At 35.8% G+C, this 21,575-nt stretch overlaps 1 protein-coding gene across 2 annotated transcripts in view; it reads left to right on the forward strand.

Moving 5' to 3' along the window:
* The first annotated feature begins 1,906 nt into the window (after window positions 1–1,906).
* Window positions 1,907–21,575, forward strand: part of sgms2a (sphingomyelin synthase 2a) — a 109,121-nt gene continuing 89,452 nt past the window's right edge. The window contains exon 1 of one of the 2 annotated variants that reach the window (XM_028805203.2): window positions 1,907–2,260. The gene's annotated coding sequence lies outside the window, so the exon portion shown is untranslated. The remainder of the gene's footprint in view (window positions 2,261–21,575) is intronic. The other variant, XM_051929958.1, reaches the window with a different exon arrangement.

A 21,575-nucleotide genomic window follows, 5' to 3' on the forward strand; every position in this document is an offset into this window, starting at 1 on the left:
AATAAAATGATTATTTCCAGATCCTTTTTACTTGAAAACATGGAACGTATGATTTCATATGTTGAAACATTTGCTGCCTCAAAGTGGACATATTAGGCTTTTGTTTTCCAAAAGTTGCATCGATGCCCCTATATTTCCTTTATAAAATGAAATGGCAGGCAAGATATTTTTAAAAATTTCTAGAACATGCTTGTCTTTAGAGTACAACATCATGTGGCAAATGCATATATACCATGCTTGTGAAGAGGTAACTTTGACTTGAAAAGTACCAAACGTATTCTTTAAGAGGATTGCTTTAGTCAGTTCTGCCAGTCACTGTGTGCCCATTAGGTACTCAGAGATGTTGCTGCACCACTGGCACAACTAGCTGCTTACCAAAAAAAAAAAAAAAAACAGTTTCATCAATTAAAAGCCCAAACAATTTACATTTAATTTTATCTTTGCACATCATTTTACTGGGTACCTACTACTGTTTTATGTATACAATACACACACTGAAATAGCCAGGACAATACACAGAGTTACTAATAGAAACTATTTGTTTAAAATACTCATATCCTATCAAAAGACATAAATCAGGGTGAGTGACAAGTTTAAATTGACATGTGTAAGTAAGGGATGGTGTGAGTTTTCCCTTTGATGAACTGGCATACTGGTGAGGCTTGGTCGTTGCCCTGCTCCCCGTGTTACTGGGGCAGTTGAAGCTCTCCTCAGTCCAGAAATAATTGCATTGTGAAAAAATGAACAAGTGGATAGGTTCAGACACTGGATGGTTTGAATAAGTAAATGAATGTTGCAGGAAATAGATGAATAGTGCAGTAGAAAAGAATACTAGGACTTTACATAGTAACATGTAAGCAATGGCATAAATAGAATGGTATGGAGCATGGGGCAGCAAGTTGTCTCCAACGAGTTCAGTCAGTGGCGATCATTGGTGCTTTTTCTCAGTCAATGTCACCCGTAAGGTCTTAAAGGAGCGTCCTTGTTTTTTTTGCCAGTCCTGGGTGTCCAGTTTATTCCAGATCTTGGGATATGGTGTTCTGGTAGCCTGAACACATGACCTGCTAATCGCTACACTTGCAAGCTGACAACATTTGTTATTGAGGATGTTGAAGAAAGACAGTGCTATAAACAATATTTTGAAAAACTGGAAAACTACAAACAGGAAACTCAAGTTGAAATTGTTGACTTGAGCAAGTTAACTTGACTGTTAAATGTTCTGTTCTTAACCCTGGATTTGCCATTTACTGCTTTTCAGGTACTGTATGTGATTCATTTTGTGACGCTGAGATTTAGAAGGTGTTTATACATGCCTCATTAAACATGTCTACAGTATATGTTTACAATACTATTTTTTGGATACACGGTCCAGGTTATTATTCTAAATTAGGCAGGTAGGAGGCAACCCCACCCCACCAATATTGTATATAGTTACACCAATGTGCATTGGACCAATAATGGAAAGTTGTTCTCTGAAAGAATGATAAAGATTGCCTTTGACCACCACAACAGAGGCACTACAAAAACATTGTCAGTCTTTGCTAACTGGAAATGTCCACTACAAAAGAAACATTGAATATGAACCAGCACTCACCAACAGCTTATTAGGGACACATGCAAGCAAATCTGAACTCTGTAACGAATACAAACATTTTTGATTACATACTGACCACTGTGAAACAAGAATACAAGTAATCTGACAGTGGGCTTTATCATGGGCCAAGTAAGATCTCGTCACCTGCTGGTTTATAATGTCAGCAGCAAACTTTAATTTCCTTGTAGGTAAGATGGCAACTGTCTTTACAAGGTTCAAAATGATACAAAAGTCAATCGCTTGAGGGCAGACATTGAAAGTCTTGCCGTCCAGAATTCTGAATGCGCTCATAGCCTCAGTTGACATCCCAGCCTCCGCCAGATCACAGCAGTTGAGACCGAGAGTGCGCGCACAAAGGGAGGCGGCGATGTGTGTGCATGTGCATGTGCATGTGTCTGTGCCTGTACAAGGTCGGGTTACTGTGGTAAGCAGCGTCTTCTCCGGTCCACGAGTGGCTTACTTCTCGAGTCAAGGCGGAGGGAGGGCGCGAGCAAGTGAGTAAATGATGTCAAGAAGCTGGAGGAGGAGCAGACAAGACAGGAGAGAGAACGCTTTATCAGAAGTGCGTAGTGTAAACGAAGAGGTGCTGGGAGAGGCAGCGGAATACAGGAGAGCGAGGTGCAGGTGGAGGAGCTGATTCGCCCAGACGAAGAATTGCAAGCCGCGGTACGTGTAGACAAGGGAGGGGTCCAACGGCGACTACTGGGGCTCCGGAGTTAGTCAAAAGAGCTTTCGAGCAAGTTGTAGCGTTGGCGTGGGAGTGTCCTTGGATATCTAGTAGGACTGGAAATACGGGTGTGTGAGGGGCTCTGAAACGCCAGCCTGTGTGTCTATGAACTCGTTCCTGGTTACCTGCGAGGGACAGGTCGAAAGAAACGAATGCCAGGCGAAAGCCCGGTAATAAATTAGTCTGGCAATTCTGCGCAATTGGCTCTTGTACGCGTTTTACTTCGTGAAGCGGGTGTCAAAAGCTCAATTGGTTTGTTATCACTGCGTTGAAAAATCCTGCAACTGTGTCCGTGATTGGATCTTGTGCCCCCGGATTTGCGTTGTCGTGTAAATTTAACCAGGACAGGTGCAAGTTTAAGGTTTCCAACAGAGTCACAGGTGAACACAAGTGACATAGTGTCTGTTTCACAGTTTGTTGTTGTGACTTTTTTTTTCTTCGCTTAGAAATTAACAGGTTTATTTCACAATGAAAAGTTTACCTGCTTTAAATGGCGTGGGTGACATTTATGATTAGCTGACAATATCTAGGGAGCCTCCGCCCTCAAATCATTCATATCGAAGGTAAAGAGCACCTGAAGAACAATGCTCGTGCTCAAAGTTAGCCTCTAACTATATGATTGGCATTTAGATACAAAGGCTTAATAACAAATTAAATGTGTGGGATATTTTTGCTGTTCAACATTAATGTGTACAAAGTGACAACACAAATGCATATATCTTTCTGTATTCAATATAGATTGAATTGTGTAGAGGGAACAAATCAGGAAATTATTATAATAAATATTTCAGGGCATAGTGAAGTCTCAGTGCATTCATTGCCTTGCTTGTTTTTTGTTTTACTGAATTTTGATATATATATTGCTTTAAATGCTTTCCGATTGCACCTGTCCAGCACCCATATTCCAAACAAATGAGAAGTTATGAGGGTATATTTTGGTTATAGATAATATAAAGTGTTGGCAATGAGGAATGTTTATGAGGTATTTCCTGAATCACAGAGAATTGGTTATTAGTGTAAACAGAAGTTATCACATAACCACAGTGTATATCCTTGTTAACAGATATATTTTATAAATTTAGAAATCAAAGTGATGCTGAGGTACACAGTAGTAGTGACCTACAATGAATATATAAACTGTGTTTTATTAAATATTGTAAATCAACAAGATGCAAAAAAATTGAACAAAGGCAAACAAATGATATTTAAAATAAAGGCAGCAAAGTATTAAATAAACAGATTTACAGGAAAATATATTTTTGTTCAGAGTGAAAGTATGCTGTTCCAGATTTGTATAATCTACCAGTTGGCTTTAGTTCTTAAAATGGCTCATATTATTTGCAGACTTTCAAAAGTACTGTAGTTCTATTACTAAAAACATTACAAAAAGGAGAGGTAAACAACTGCATCACTTCACTGCACTCTTAAAAATAATGGTCCTTTAATGGCACTTTACTGGGTTGTGTGATTCCTTGCAGAACCATTCTTTGAGGGATTCTTTGTATATGAAAATTGGTCCTTTCAGCTTTCAGAAGGCATCTGTTATGAGAGCAAAACAGAAATCTTAAATGTATAATTGGCTACCTAGCAAGATATTAAGAAGTCAAGAAAACCTCAACTTGTTTTAGTGTTATTGTATGCAGCAAGAGTCCTTTTAAAATCAGGGACTCACTGATGTTTCACAAATCTGTTCTCGCCTCTTCATTTGAAACCTGTAAAGGATCTAAATAAAAGGCTGGTTCTGGGACCTTCATGTGGATGATACTTTCGAGAACCAAAAATGGTTCCCCTGTAACATCACTAAAGAAGAACTGTGGCATCTTTATTTTTAAGAGTGTAGATGTAAACTAATTTTACATGCCAACGTTTCCTCAGTTGCAGAGTCCTGCCAGTGTCGGGGCACAAAACAAGAATGAGACATATGAAGTCCCAGTCTATTTCTGTGTGCACTAATTTATGCCCACAACAGTCATTACTCAGACTGACCAATTTAGAATTATTGTTTAAACTAACATATTATTGAGATTTGGGGCACCAGATGTCAGAACAGTTTAAACTAGTTTCACAGGGGAATATGGTCATATAACATCAATAGTGTCCACACCGAGGATCAGTCCATCTTTCTTGTAGTTGTGGGCCAAGAATGCTAGCCACCTAGTCACAGTATAACCCTACATTATCTTGGTGCTTAATAAATATACATAGTTAAGCTGTAACACCCTGTTATTTAAATGAATACAGTTTACTAAAAGTGATGGCTTCTCAAGTAAATAAAATTTATATTTATTTGCTGATGCAAATATCCATCCATTCTTTATTTTGTAACTTCTGCAGCAGGGAACTACCCTGAATGAAACAACAGTCCAAAGGTCATTGCACTTACATATATAAATTACTTTACATTGTGATCATTTAGTGCAGTCAGTTAAACCAAAATGTTAGTGTTTTCCCTGTTTTATTGCAGGCAGTTAAACCAAAACGTTAGTGTTTTGCCTTGGAAAGGAAACTAAAATACTTGGAAAAAAACCACATTGACAAGTGGATAATGTACAAATGCCACGTAGACAGTGCCCAGGCCAGATGGAGCAGTGAGGTAGCACTGTTAAAAGCTAAATCATCCTGTTTCTGAAGTCAATTTATAGTTTTTATGAAATTTTTTAATATTATTGATGAAGGTTTCAGAAAAATGAAATGGGCTCAACTTTCTTTTTTTGCTCCATTTAAGTAGGTTTTTTTCTGGGAAGCATTTTATTTTAGTTGTTCAGAAATATGAACTCTTGCTTGGACTTAAATGAAGCATCCATTTGAGTTAGCTTAAGCCTAACCTGCCAGCACTGAGCAAAGGGTGGACCCAGTCTATCCACTGCAGAGCACACATCTTCTCAGACTGGGGAAGTTCAGATTAGCTGCTTCAAAAATTGCATGTTTTGTACTGTCCATATTAACCAGAATCATTCAATTCTAATGAGGGGATTATCTTTTTTCTCTGTTAGTTTATTTTAATATCACTAAATAATGAATAATGTTAGTCTGACAAGGTGTTTTAATTTATATTGGTAATAAAGAGTTTGGAGCTGTCTTATGCCAAGCTACAAGAAGTAGTCCTACAAGTAACTGTCTTTATTTTCGCTTATGTAGATTATCATTCAGAAAGAAAAGCATAAGAATATAGAACAATATGTTTAATTTGCTTTTAGATAGATAGATAGATAGATAGATACTTTATTAATCCCAATGGGAAATTAACAAATTTTTAATTCACAAATTTTTAAACTTAATTCATAATAATACATGGCTGCTGTTTTGCACCTATACATTTGTGTATATAGCTTTTTTGTGTCATTCTTGTAATGATTTTCATTAAAACTGATCTGAATCTGTAACAAGACAGGACATATAATGCAGTGATGCAAACTTATAATACTACACAATGTAATATCGATAGGTTAAAAATGTAAGTCATCAAAAGATAAAATATGAACTTGCAACCTAAACATTTAAGCTTAAAGCAATTAGCTGACATAACACACTCCTAGTAGTTCATTTTGTATGTCTATACTATATGTTTTACCAGTTTAAAACATTCATTCCAAGAATTACAATTTACACCCTTCTTGGTAAACAACAGTTTTTCTAAATTGGTGAATGGGAAGAAGTGTTGGAAAAACAGACAAAAATGAGAAAACAAAACCTCTTTGAAGAGTAAAATGTGCCATATAAATTTCAATCAAAATTTATATTTAAAATTTTATTTACTTAAATGTCTTTGTCTTAAGTTTGCCTGTTTGATTAACTGGGAATACTTTTGGTCTTTTCAGTGTATAAAAAGAAAGAACCAAACCATAATATGCATGATGTGTGTTTTTGTGTGATTTTTTTTTTATTTTTTATTTTTTTTTTTTAATCCATTGATTTATCATGTTTTATTTTTCATCATTCAGTAATACAGTGCTCATGCTTCCTCCTACTTGCAGCTTGTGGGGAACTAAAGCAGCATGTCTGCGGGACTGATGATTTGAAAACAGCTGTTCTTCTCTGCCTGCTAATCCTCAATAAGTCAATATAACCAGGGTTGCAAATTGTCAATACCACAAATTAGGATGTGATTTTAAAATCAATTTTTTTCTATTTTAAAGTGCAACTATTGTAAGACTACAATGAGCTAAAATTGGGAATATAATGGAATATACTAAAGCCAATTCCAGATGTAAAGCTGTTATTTTAAAACGTGTTTAGGAAACCAACTTTGCATGTGGTTCAAAGAAGACATTTACTTTAATAGGGCACCAGTAAAGTTTAAAAATTGACCTAAGCAGGTAAATCTTATTTACCTAATAACAAGATTTCGCCCTTTTTGAATATTTGTCATTTATCGTAGATAATTTAATGTAACCTTGACAATTCAGAATTATTATAAAAATAAGCATCTTTTAAGTTTTTAAAGTGTTCTGTTGCAAAGATTAAATAAAATGTTCTGGTGCAATATTATATACAGTTCATATACTGTAGCGAATCCAAGTGTATTAAAATGGTCAGTTGCAAAAATTTAAATGTTAAGCAGTATTATATAGAGTAAGTATACTGTAGCAAATACTATATTGTTTTGTATTATACATTTTTTGTAATCTGTTTTATGATATACCACACCATAAGGAAAATCCTAGCAAAACAAAAGAGTGTAGCAACAAGCTAAACGTCCAAGTTTATGATACCTCTTTATATAACATAAAAAGTTTACATTTTTCTGGGGCTGACAATGAAAGTCTGTTCCAAAATTAGAACAGTAGAAACTTTATTTGTTATAACTATAAATGATTATGTACCATTTTTTTCTTTTAAATTCAATTAATTTTTGTGTAGCTTACTTATATAGCACACAAGTCCAAACTAAAGTGCACATTTACAAATCAATACATCCGTTTTCAAATCCACTTGCAGGGCATAGATGCTTGTCCTGGCATCATCCAAGTTTATTCCAGCTCCAGACAAGATACCATTCAATAGCAGGTCACATTCATAATCACAGTGACTAATACTGAGCGAATGCAGGGTTACCAGATAACCTAACTGGGATGTCAGTGTGGGAGGAAAACATGAAATTATCATGCAAACTCCACACAGACAGAACACAGTTGTTACTCTACCCTCAATTGTATTTCACAAGTTAAGGACTGTTAGGTTATATTACTTTATCTTAAATTAGCTACTTTAAACACCAAAATACTGTGTTTTTCTTGGTTTGTTTTGAAAACTGTGGTGAACAGTGAGTATATCATAAATATGTGGATAAGATTTACTGCCAACCTTTCACTTGTTTTCATTAACTAAATTTGAAGTGTGTATTTCTGCCATTGCCTTACTGAAAAGTACTGTTACATCACTGTGTGAAGTATTATTTACTTTTTACTGTCAAAATAACACATTTACTATAAAGCTATAGGTATGGTCATATTCAGCACAGGAATGAGCCATGCTTATATAACAACCCTTAGCAGTGAAATATCTTTGAGTGTTTACTACTACTGGATTCATATTGGTAATGACCCCTTCTATTTAGTAACATCGTGTATGTATTGGTTTCAAACAGATCAGTATGTAAATATAATGGGTACACTGAGAAGCTAAAATACATTATTTATGAAATTGGGATACAAATGGCCCAGTTCATAAGAACAAATGTATGGTTTTCCTTAAATAGCAGAGACCATGTTCTCCTTTAAGGCCATACTGCATTAGACTCACAGGGAATAAAGTGCTGTAAATACAAGATGTCAGCAGTGGAGGAACAAAGTTAAAACATTCTATACCAGAAAATAATTGTATTTAATGCAATGTAACTTTTGTACACTTGATAGAAAACAGAGTTTTTAAGACCAGGAATCTTCTCTATAAAGGCTGTGAAAGGGTAGCAAATGGGAACATTTATAAGATACTAGTCTATTAATAGTTCCAATAAAGCCATGTGTATAATAAGTTCCATTTGTTTTTGGAAAAGTCTTGCAAGCTTCCAGAACATATTGAAAGACCCAATGATAATAATAGGTTTTCTTTACGAACAGCTTTTCTTCGTAATGTAAAAATTCCTTTACATACCAAAGCATAAATGAGTGCATATCATAAAAAATATGTAAATCACTAAATTGAAAAATAAATATATATTTTCAGTTTTTAAATTTAAGGGACACATAGCCAGTTACTGACTCAGAATTCTATGAATGGATATACCAAATGAATAGATGGATGGAATAAATTCCACAAGGAATTAATTTATTTCAAGAAGAGAAAACTCACAATGTTTAAATCCAAAGTAATTTGTAAAACTTGAAATATATTCTAAATATTCTTGTAGCAAATGTAAATAAGTAAGTATGAATGTGATGTAAGCAGATAGATATGTTTAGGAACAACAGTTGCAGTGTTCTATACTGCTGTTTATTGTATTGTTACTGGTTCACATTGTCTTTAACATATTGGGTGACATAACCCTCGTTTGCTTAAGATATAATAAAGTAAATATATATCTAGTCTGATTTTCTTAATCTCATTATATGGTTTTGAAAATAACTGGTGAACCTAAATTTACTTGGTCAGACTGAGTGAGGTTAAATGACCGATTGTGTCTGTGCAGGACTGAACTCCAATCAGGGTCACTACCCACTTTGCACACTTCATTGCCTGGGTAAACTTCAGCTGCATTTGACTGTGAATTGAACTATATTAGGAAATAAATGGACAGATGGATGGTTTACCACTTTGATTTACAATACTAAATTTCCTGACACTAACATCTACAGCAGTCCTTTCAGGTCCCCATAGTCTATTTGAGTTTGCCTACTTTGAATAGTTCGGCAAATATTAAACTGCCTTATATTTACTTTAGACAACAAACAGTTAAACAGGCGTCAATGCTATTAAGTATGAAGCCAATAAAATTATTACGTTTTTCTGCATTCAAATTATAAAAGATAAAGATTTAATAAATTCTAATATACTACTGCAAAATGAGTTAAGAATGATTATTATATTTTTTATTGATGGTGTTCAGCTTTTTATTATTTTGTCATTCTTTACTTTGATTTTGTTTCATAATGTATTTTGTGTTTTACCATTCAAAAACTTTACTTTCAATATACATTTTACTTTAAAGAGCAGTTTTAGGTTTTATTTATTTCTATATTTTTTCAATATGTTGAAGCCCATAATTATTAGTATAATGTTTTGTAGAATGGTTCTTTGTACAGGTTCTCAAACATCAATAAAGTGGACATATGATATAGTGGTGGGAGAATTTCTTTTTCTTTTCTTGAGGTCTGTTTTTTTGATTGATTGTAATGTTTGACATATTAATAGGAAATTATGATAAATGAAAATCCTAAAAACCTCTATTTCCTTAGAGACAGTGATGTGAAAAGAGCTAAATTCACCTCTGTCCATTACCTGACACCCATCCCTGACAACCTGCTCCCAACCCTACACTGTGTCTCTCTGGCACGAGCTTACCATTAGCTGGTAGGTTAAGATATTCAGACAGATATTGCAGCTGGTGCAGAAAAATGAGTAGAGGAATTAAAAGGTAAACAAGTGAAAAATGTCACTTTTCTCTTGTAAACTTATTCTCCTCTATTTGGCATAGGTCCCCAATAGGTTCCTTGTTCATCAGCTACATAACTGTAGTTTGGAAAATTTTTGATCATCACTTTAAAACACAACTGTTTTAAATTAAAGACAATTCAGTAGCCTAAAACCATGTGCGGTAAAAGTGGACATGGTGTTTAGTGGCCTTCTGTGCCCTTAAATGTTGGAACAGTTTCAGGTTTTTTTTCCATGTATACTTTTTCTGCAGTTTTGAAGTTTGTATTTCTTTCCAAAGTACTAAAATACCATGAAGACACTTGGGCTTATGGTAGATGAAAGAGTAAGCATGTAAAGCAGTGATCCTTCTGATGTTACCCTGAATGTAGCAGTCAGCTGCCACATAAACCAGAATGTGAGCCTGAGTGCAGTTTAAACAGCTTTTACATTCATGGAACAAATCATGTACTAGAGAGCTCTAGCTAGAGCTGAAGCTTAGTGAGACAGACCACAAACAGCAGATCACTGTAAAATTATGGGCTTGGTAGTAAGAAGTTCCAGCTTTTTATAACAGCTAGCTTTGATGAAAACCAAAGAAAGACTGACCATTAATTGTTAGTCTGTTTCCCCTTGAAAGGCTGAAGTTGAGAGATACACCCAGCCACTCCCTGAAAGTTTGCTCTGTAATAACACTCAAAGTTGGTTGGCATCTGTTCATTTTGCTGTATTTAAAGACATGATAAAGTTGCAGGGAGGAAATGATTATTATGCATGTGGTCTACTAATATAGATTATTATTAACTGAAAAATGGCATTGCAGGTTTTTTTGATCCGCCTAGAAAGATGTATTAGAATTATATAATAAAATTCATATGGAAAACACTGTATATATAGGTAGAATGTAGCTTTGTTTTGGCTTTTTTGATTATGAGACCCTGTTAAATACTTTGAGTTAAAGCTCTCAAAGTATATTTCTATGGTTGTTTGTAAAAAGCATAAGGGATATAAAATGTATATGAAATTATTTGCTATGCTGTTAATTTCTCTTGCCATTTCTCACAATATGTCAATCTGTCTGTTTTTGTAGAGCTAGAATATTTGGGGGAAAAAAATTACAAAAAATGTATTTTTGCAAATGTCATTATTCTCCTGTGATAGACTGGTACCCAGAGTTGGTTCCTGTTTTGAATCTTGTTTTACTAGGGTATGTGCCTGCTTCTTATGAGACCTTCCAGGAGTGAGTGGGTATGAAAAGTAAACTGATGAATGACTGTAAGTCCAGGTTTACCTGTGGAGAGTTTTATTTTGGGCGACTCTTTCAACTTGCACTGGAGCATAAACAGATACATATTTCTTAAATGCTATACTGTACAAGACACTGAGGTCTTTGTTACTTTTATTATTTTGTAAATAAATCTGCCAGCTTTAAGTAGTAAAATTGGAGAGATGTGGTGAAGGTAATTGGTTAACTCTAAGCACAACTGCAGAACAAGAATTTCCATTCTTATAAATAATACAACCGTCTATTAGTTTAGTGAACTTTCCTGTTTCTTTGCTTGGTTGTGGGGGACAGAAGCATATATTGCCAGTTTCTAGATCAGAGCAGGAATTAACCACACCACACCCCCCATACCACTGTCTCTCTTAAGACCCCAGTCAACCTAATGTGCATGTCTTGGAGCAAAATTGGTATACTTGGTGAAAAAGCCACACAGACACTGGGGAGGATATAAATGTTTGTAACATACATATTGAGAGAGAGAGAGAAAGCGCTTAAATGCAAATGCCCTTTACCGAAGCATATTAAAAACATGCAAAAATATAGAATAAAACATCCAAGAAGTAATAATTAGTTAAAAAATAAAGAAAATATGGTAAATGTATAGTTAAGATATAAAAATAGTGACACAATTCTGTAATTCTTATGAGCCAGCATTCTAACATTGCACTGCTAGAAGCAAAAGTGTGGCAGTTAAAAGTTGAAAATTAGGTCATTGTCATTTTTGAAAGGAATGTGGGAGCAATTTCAGTTAGACACCATAAAGGCATTCAGCTGTACTTCAGTCAGAATTTTCTATTTTATAGGGAGACAACCATCCTGATAGATGGTAGGAGTGATAGGTTTTGATTTCTTAGTGTGACTCAGCATACTGGCTGCTCATTTTTCAGTGAGGATAAAACAGCAGGCTAACTGTGCAATACCTTGGTAAAATAAGTTTGTGTTTGCATAAAATACAAATTGCAGTTATGTTTACTATGATGCATCCCACAGTTTATAAATAAACTTGATTTTTTTTTAATCATAAGACATGGATGTGCCGTCTGCAAATTCTAACAAATAAGATTAGCTGTTTAAAGAAAATGAAAATATAAATTATTATTTATGCATTTTTGTTAAATGTAGAGTGAATATTATTACCAAAATATGGCTATTTTATCTAGAAGAAAAATTAAGATTAAAAAAAAGTATCAGCTGATTTGGGCATGTTTGAAATATGATTGAGCTTTTGGGGACTTCATGCTCACAATTGCTGCTTCACAAAAGCAATAAAATCTCAATGGCAAACATCTGCTGGCATCGGCAGGCGTTAATGTTGGCACTTTTTATTCTGAACACTATGCCAAAGAACTCAAAAGAATTGCCTCCCATCAGAGAATCACCAGAAACATTTAATTGCATAGTTAATAGAATAAAACTGGGTATTAAATACCTGTTGATAAAGTATGGAAGGAATTACATTTTAGGCGAATTGTGCACCATTACTGTTTTACATGGTAAATACTCTGTTAGAAGTATTCTTACAAATTTATTTACAGTTAGTTTCACTGTCCTTACAAATTTATTTACAAAGACATAATTAAATAAAAATACCATAATAAATTGTCCTTATGAAGTTGTACACTTGAAGAAAACTCCCTCATTTAATTGCATAACTCATATACCAGAGAAATTTAATTAATTTCTGGTAGGTTGGGGGTTTGCCTTCCTTTATGTGCACCTTCCTTTCTGCATATCTTGTATGTGAATTTGACTTGTGCCTTCGTACTGAGATCCAGTAGCACATACAATTCTGTGAGTATATGTCTAGTATACTAATAATTTAAAGAATACCTTGCTGAATTAAACAGAATTTTCTTAGCTGTGTGCTTTGCCTTGCTCTCTCAGTGGATGGGTGGACCACCCCTGCTTGTATGAGTGATTCCCCTTGAATTTTATAATAATTTTCTACATGACAAAAGATTTTTACACCTTTTTATCCATTCAGTATTTTCAATGTGAACTGTTATGATGTAACAATACATTTCCAAAATGTAAATAAAAAATTTTCTGTAGATATGTAACTGAAGAAATAATCAGAAGTTAGTGTTTGCATAAGTATTTAAACCTCTGTGCTTTGGAATTTCCAGGTTTACACAAATGATAAATTAATCACAAGCAACATAAAAGTGACAGTCTTTTGAGCATAATCAAACATAATTAGGTACTACTTGTGAGTCCTTTATATCTCTCTGGATATAAAAAGCAGCCTTTGTAAGGGCCATAGTCTTTGTTGGACAATCACTGCAAAAATGAAGACAAAGGAGCATTCTGCTGATGTGAGAAACAAAGTCATTGAAATGCATAAGGCAGGAAATGGCTACAAAAAAATATCTGAAGAGTTTGAATGTTCTGTTAGGCACTGTTGTATCCATCATCAGAAATTGGAAAGTTCTTCACAGCACCCAGACTCTTACTAGAACGGGCCGTCCCTCAGAACTAAACATCAGAGCAAGACGTTGACTTATGGCTACTAAAATTCTAACTGTCATTCTCAGAAGTCTGCAGTGCTCTTTGGCTGAAACTGGAGTAAAGGTGCATGGGTCCGCAATTTCAAGAACTCTACGGCAGGGTAAGAAGAAGGAAGACAGTTCTTAAGAAGGTGTGCATAAAAGCACATATGGCATCTGCTACGAAGCATAAAAAAGACCTGGTTAATATGTGAGAGAAGGTTTATGGTCAGAAGAAACCAATATAGAACTTTTTGGCCAGACTTCAAAGTGGTACTTGTGGTGTAAAACTAGCACTGCCCATGCCTTAAGGAACACCATACCTATGGTGAAATATGGTGGTGGCAGCATCATGCTATGGGGATGCTTTTCATGTGCTGTGACTGGGATCTTGTCAGGGTTTAAAGGACAATAGATGGACACAACTACTGCATTGTACCACAGGAGAACTTGTTCCAGTCTACTATAAAGTTACGGCCGGGAGAAGATTTATCATTCAATAGGATTGGTTCCCTGCCTTGTGCCCTGTGTTAGCTGGGTTTGGCTCCAGCAGACCCCCGTGACCCTGTGTTCGGATTCAGCGGGTTGGGAAAATGGATGGATGGATGATAATGACCATAAGCTTAAGGCTAAAGCGATACTGGAATGGCTCAAAAACAGAATGGTGAATGTTTTGTTATGGCCAAGTCAAAGCCCTGATCTTAACCCTATTGAAAATCTGTGGTAGTATTTGTAAACTGCTATCCAGAGGCGCCATCCCACCAACATAGATGATCTCTATAAATTCTGCTGAGAAGAGTCACTCCTGAACAATGTGCAAAACTGGTACAAACTTTGCTCAAAAGAATAAAAGGCTATTGCTGCAGCAAAAGGGTTCTCGACAAAGTATTAATGCGTAGGGCTTGAATACTTTTGCAAACATTTAACTTTTGAGTTTTTCTTCAGGTAAATATGTACAGAAAATGGTTTATTTGGACTTTGGAAACATATTGTTACAGGATAAGAGGTCACATTAAAATACTGAATGGATAAATATGTGTTTGTCATGCAGAAAATTATGATGACTTTCAAGGGGATTTAATACTCTTACATGCCACTGTAGGTTGTTTTGTTAGATTTTGCTGCTTTGTGCACCAAATTTATTTTGGAAGGAAAATTAAAAGGTTTAGTTCCTTTTGGAGCTGCTGTTTGATTTTTAAAGGAAAATCTGAATTTAAAACATGTTATTTTTGTTTTGAGCTTTTGGCCTTTATGGTTATTTGAAGATCAGGGGTGGTGTTTTATTTTTGCTTGATATTTTAACAGAGAAATTAATTGCTTTTACTTATAGTACATATTTCTTGACACATTTCTGATTACAGTTTTGCTGGCATAAATCATTTGCTAGAGCTTGCTTATAAAATAAGTGGTGTATCATACCAGCAACCTGAACATCATTCCATCCATCAGCTTCTGTCTTAATTGTTTTTCGCTATTATTCCATTATTGTAATGCAATGCCTTCAGGAGTAGCTGGCAATACTATCTGGATGTATTGGCACAACCACTTAAGCCCAGATAGGTGCATAACAGAGACTATTGCATTTAGATTTTCACAGGGATTGTTTTGTTCGTGCCAGCTATTCCTCTGTTTATAGCCTATAATGGACAGTAGTTTCAGAAGCCCTTCTACTAATGTCTCTGCAGATGGTAAAGTTTTCCCAAAAGATACTTGAATTTGGACTAAAAGCTTACATATATTTTGCACAACTAGAAAACATACATCAATTTAATTTTGTTATTTTTCATATTGCTAATAATACATAGGCTGTGAGGTGTGAGGTTACTTTAAACAATGGTTACAAAAATCCTTTCCTTTCAAATCTAATTTGAAAATAATTCATTGTAGAAGCCAGACATTACAGTGGCAATCCAGTAAACATTCTACATGAAACAAACAAAAGAAGTGTACACCTTCTGTGTGATTTTGAAGGCTTTGTTTGTTTCCTTTGGTAATTTCAGTCTGATTCTCCCATTTTTCTTAAGACTCCAGAGGTCCATACCACAAAAGAACCATTAACATTTTTTTTTTTAACTTTAGCTAACCACAGCTAAATGCTGTTAACTGATGATGGCTTTCTTTATGACACTTTGTTGTAGTAAACATTCTGTTGTCATTGTTTTATGAAAAGACCAAAGCAGCTAAATAATGATGATAGTAATAATAATGATAAATCATATCAGCAGTGAACATTCTAGATATTCACACTAGAACTCTAGTTGTTCCCTGGCACCATATGTATTTCTTTTGGTTAATAGGAGACCAACAGAAAAAAACATTATAAGAAGCTGTTGAAAAGTAACACAATAACTTGGAATCATACAGGCAAATTGACTAAAATGAAGGTTGAAAATCTGAATGTAGAAAAACTAGGCCAATAACAATAATGCCCAAATCTCGCATCAGATCATTACTTTATTTTTAAACGATTGGCAGAACAACAATTACTCCCTGTAGCATCTCAACTGTACATTTTCAGTGTACATAAATCTTACATCATAAATGAAGAATATAATTAGGTAGTGGAGGCCCTTTCAAATACAAGAGTGGTTCTGAAAACTGTCAGATGAATCGGCCACAATACTGTATACCTATTTAGCCTGAGAATTGTTTCATTTAGTCCCTTAACCCCTGATTTTAATTGATAACAATAAAACTTTCCAGTACTGGGATGTCATCCCTCAAGCACCCCAGGGGCACATGGCAGTTTTTCTTCAGTGATGATTGCCTTCCCTTTACCTCTGGCACTCAACCCTGATTTTGTGCATATGATTACATTACTGGAGCATTATATGGTTCTAGCCCTGTTCTATACCATTTACGGGATTTGAACCGTAAGTTGCTGTCATGCAGGCGCTGAACAGTATAGCATTACTTTGTTCTTGAAGTATATTGTATGTCGTACTTATCCAAGCTGTGAATCTGCAATTCAGACACTCGTTTTCTTTAAAGAAAACTGGTAGGTTGTAGTTGCCGGTCCAGCTTCTTTCAGGAGCAGGAATAGAGAATGCTGAAAAACACATCACTGTATATACAGTACATAATAGTTTCAAACCCATTTATCCAAATTAGGGTCATGATGAGCAAGACAGTGCTCCATTCTATTACAGTGCACACACACAAATGCATTCACTCACTTAACACTTGCACCAGTTAGGTGTTGCCAATTCACTTATCCTGCAAATCTTTGGAGACCTGGGAGAACATGATAACTAGATTCAAAATAAGAAAGCTGGAACCCTGAACCATCGGTGCTAACAACTATGCCAGGGTGACATGTGAAAATTGCTGTTTTCTTTCTAAATATACTAGATATTTACATTATATATGTAATATCTAATATAAAATTACCCTTTTTGAGTTTAGTACCTTTACTGTAAAAGTTTTGAAAAAACAAATTTTAATTCACTATGACATAATGTGAGGGTGCATGTATTTCTTGAAGGTTTTCTTCCCACCTGTTGCTGATAAAGATTTCATTCAATAAACATGCTTTTTTTCTTTAATCATCTATCATCTTCCCTGTAATTGCAGAAATATAGAACTTTGAATGTATACTCTGATGATATATAGATTGTTTGTTTGTTTTTCACAGGAATGTATTCCACAACCTTGTATAACTGTTTCTCCCTTTTTTTTTTGGAGTTGTACTATTTGCCTTGCCAGTGGATGGCCCTTCTTATTTCTTACAGTAGTAAAACTGAAATGATTTTTGTGGCCTTTGACTTCATCAAAAAATCAGATTACGTGAAAAGTTTAATGAGCAACAACATGGATTGACCTCAAATTAAGATATTGTCTGGAACAAAAACCTTCCACCAGTGATAGACCTGAAGATTCACATTGTCTGTCTTAGTCTACAGATTGTACTGTTTGATACATAAAGTACTGTTCAAGCATTTCATACTGTTTCAAGTAACACTTAGAAAAAGTGTTTGGGCTTTACATCTGTTTTCAAGTCTAGTCAATGGAAGTTGTACACAATAATACAAGTGTGTCTATTCATTATTATTCATTAGTGACAGCTGGTTAAAAAAAATTAAATGCTCACATGCAAAAGGTCTATTGTTATAAAGCCATTGGTTTTATTCTCTGAAGTGCTTGGGACCAGTCGGTCAAGGTCATAGGACTTGATATTACAATCCCAATATTCGTCACTTTCTTGATGTCTTGAATGGGTATAGGGTAATTGCTTTGTTGGGGTCATCAGGTACCTTGCTTCATCAGTGTTTCATTGATAGGCCAACAACAACTCCATAGGGCTGAGCAGCGCCACCTGGCATCCCAGGTGCGCTCCCTTCAAAACTTTCACCCCTTGCTTGTCATTTTACAGCCAACTTGGGATTCTTTGTCTAGGGCCAAATCCAGTTGCTTCTTTGTTCATCCTTTCAAAAGGCTTATATGGTAGCAAAAGGATTGGTGTAAAGAACAGGAGTAGATGTGATCAGGTCAGTTGGTCATTTACTAGTTTAGAGTGTTGTCTAGTCAAACAACTATGCTTACTTTGATAAAGAACCTTGCATGCTGATAATCTGAAATATGTATTTGGCTAAAAATGGCAATTTAACAGAAACAAAGAAGAGCATAATAAATATTGATACTAAACATCAAGCTGGCTGTCTTTCGGTTATATCAGTTCCTGGGACGAGGGATCTCAGTGAAGCTCCAGAGCCATTAGTTCAGTGCACCTTCTTTTCCCACTTCTCCTAAGCCCTATGCAACCTTTAAAATATCAGAAAAGTTTTGAAAATGATTACACCTGTCCATAATGGAACATGTCTGTTGACACCAGCTGGTCTTTAAGATTTTTGCTGGGATCCCACTCCACTCCACTTCCATCTGAATGGTCACACACCTTTGGTGTAATCTGGATTGCCCATCCTCCTTTGTAAGTAAGCTTTCTGTCTAAAGAAATCATGTAGCCTTCTTTTTAGGGTACAGTATTCTCTTTGTCATGCTGTTTTCCTCAGAGGTTTTACTCCCTTATTGCCCTTCCCAAATTGAGAGCAAATATTCATCAGCAAGTGTGGATTATTTCTGTCTAGGGGGCCCCTGTTTAGACTGAACCTTTGCTTTGTGCCAGCCTTGGGTGCTGCTGTGCATAGCAGCCATTAGACAGCAGACAGCATCCATATTACTAACCGAGAATGCTAAACCGGATGATGGACGCAGGCACATCCGGCAATGGGCCGTAGCTGCAAAAAGACGTACTGCGCAGGCACAAAAAGAGTCCGCGAGAGTCGGCTGAGGAGCCGAGAAAGGCGGACAAAAGAGGCGGATGAGGGGCCGCGAGAGGCGGACAAGAACACAAAACCACCCCACAGACCCTACAAGCAAGGGACGGGACACACACAAAGAGGGGAATTCAACAAGACACAGGAACACAAAAAGAAAGAAGACGCTCGCGCGACAACAATCCTCAACCCCCCCCCCCCACACACACACACACATCCATAAGAAGTGACACCCAAAGCCACATATTCTAAAGTGAACATCAACACCTTCACACTAGACAGCATAGGTGTCAGCATTGGTGGATCTCCTTACAATAAAGCACTATTAACCGTTCAACTGCAGAAAAGGAAACATATTAACAGTGACTGCGATCCTCCTTATTACTTATCCATATTTCGCATACTGAGAAAGAAACAAGTCATGAATACACGGTCACGGGTACAAAACGAAAAGGAAAGGATAACAGGAACAAACACACGAACACGAAAGAAACAACAAAATAGACGGCTATGCAGCATAGGTGGATCTCATTACAATAAGGCACTATTAACCGTTCAACCGCAGAAAAGGCTCCATATTAACAGTGAGTGCAATACTCCTTATTACTTATCCATATTTCTAAAAGAAAAAATGTCTCGACTCCAAAAACGCAAAGCTCAACTAAACCTTATAACTAACGATGTACCTAAAAGTAAAAACTTTATGAACTGCATTAGATCCTACAATAGTTCATTTGCTTTTGCATCTAACGGAGTAAATATCAGGCCACCAAAAGGCAATGGCCCATACTGCTTTCGCATATGTGCACAAATACTGCATCGCATTGGAACAGTGCACCCTGAAACAAATCAACAACGCAAATATGCACAAATCTACATCCTAGATCCACATGACGCAATCTATCAATCAAAGTGCTGCATCGCAACAGGCACGAATTCAAAACGAAACACCTCCCGTCTCAGACATACGTTAATGGCAGCGAAGGCTACAACGGGCTTCTCACACAGCACAGGCAAATCGATTACAGCTCCAAAACAACACGTCCCAAATACTACACATGCAAAAACGCGCCTCTCAAACGGCACAAGCAAAACATACACCAGGAAAATTCATTCGGATTAATGAATGTCATTTGCAATCATTGTCATTCAGTTCACTTCCCTGAAGAAACAACTGGCAATACAAGTTATACATTTACACGTTGTTGTCAAAAGGGTCAAATTAGACTGCCTTCTTTACATTCATATACTGAATATCTACAGAAGCTTATAACTGACGATGTACCTGAAAGTGAAATCTTTATCAACTACATTAGATCCTACAAATCGGTATCCACTATAAACATTAACGGTGGCACTGCACGTGACATCCGTCTTGAAAAAATGTTGTTTATTGATGAATGTTCAATGGCATGAAGTCACTTACTCAACACCATTCATAAACTTCTACAAACGTTTATGAATAATAATATTCGATTTGGAGGAAAGGTACTTTTATGAGGAGGAGATTTTAGACAGTGATTAGCTATTCTTCCAGATGCCATGCACTCAGCTATTGTTCAGTGCACCTTAAAATACGCAGACAATTGGCATTGCTTTCAAAAGATACAGTTAGTAAAAAAGATACGATGTCCAGAACCAGATCATAACAATTGCTTATTACAACTGAGAGATGGTACACTCACCAATACAGATGGACTTCAGCCACATATTATTACAATTCCTCAAGCCTTTATCTGCGACGACTTAGTTACAGAGAGATTTGGAACAGCAATCTCATTAGACCAAATGCCCCTTTTAATACAACGCACTATATTATGTCCAAAAAATATTAATGTGGAAAACATAAATACCCAAGTCATTCCATTACTTCCTGGACAGACACAACTCTTTCTAAGCTCTGACAAACTTGACTCTAATCACAACAATAACCATCTTAAATGACCTTTCAAGTTCTGAGCTGGAATTACCTTTTACACTGAAACGGCGTGTACAAAGAAATTTTCAAATAAACCTTTACACTGTGCCACACACTTTATTGTTTGCTTTCTATTTGCATCATCTACACCGTCACACTATTCTATATCTCATTCATACATCACGCTCTTTGTCATTCCCAACACCAGGGGTTGGCGAGCGAAGCGAGCAGGGGGCGGAGCCCCCTAGTTTAAGAGAATGGAGATTAATTTGGTATGTTTAGATTCATCCTGTATTTGCCCATGTATCATTGTATTATGTTATTGAATTCTTTTTATAATAATATATTATGTTTTCAGTAGCTTCTCTTTTTTCTGTTTATTTAAAATGACACTTCAATGTAACATTGAGCTTGTTACTGTGTCATTTATTGCAAAAGACTCTGAGGCACATGTCACAGAATACTTGTCTAGGAAATGACCAGCTTTCTGTTTTATTATTTATGATGTTTTATTTATTACATTTAAAAACCACCACATGTAAGAGGCACTTATGGCAGATTAGTGTCAATTGAGATTGTGGAGTAATTGACAAGGTCATATATGTGCATCTTAAATAAAGTGCCTGGGGAGAAAGTGCAGTTTGGAGAAGAATAATACAGAGAAGAGGCTTAAGAGTGTGAACTGTAATACCATACTAGAATGGACTGTTGTATAGCTTCACC

Source organism: Erpetoichthys calabaricus, chromosome 7 (assembly GCF_900747795.2).
Source record: "Erpetoichthys calabaricus chromosome 7, fErpCal1.3, whole genome shotgun sequence".
Classification (NCBI taxonomy): domain Eukaryota; kingdom Metazoa; phylum Chordata; class Cladistia; order Polypteriformes; family Polypteridae; genus Erpetoichthys; species Erpetoichthys calabaricus.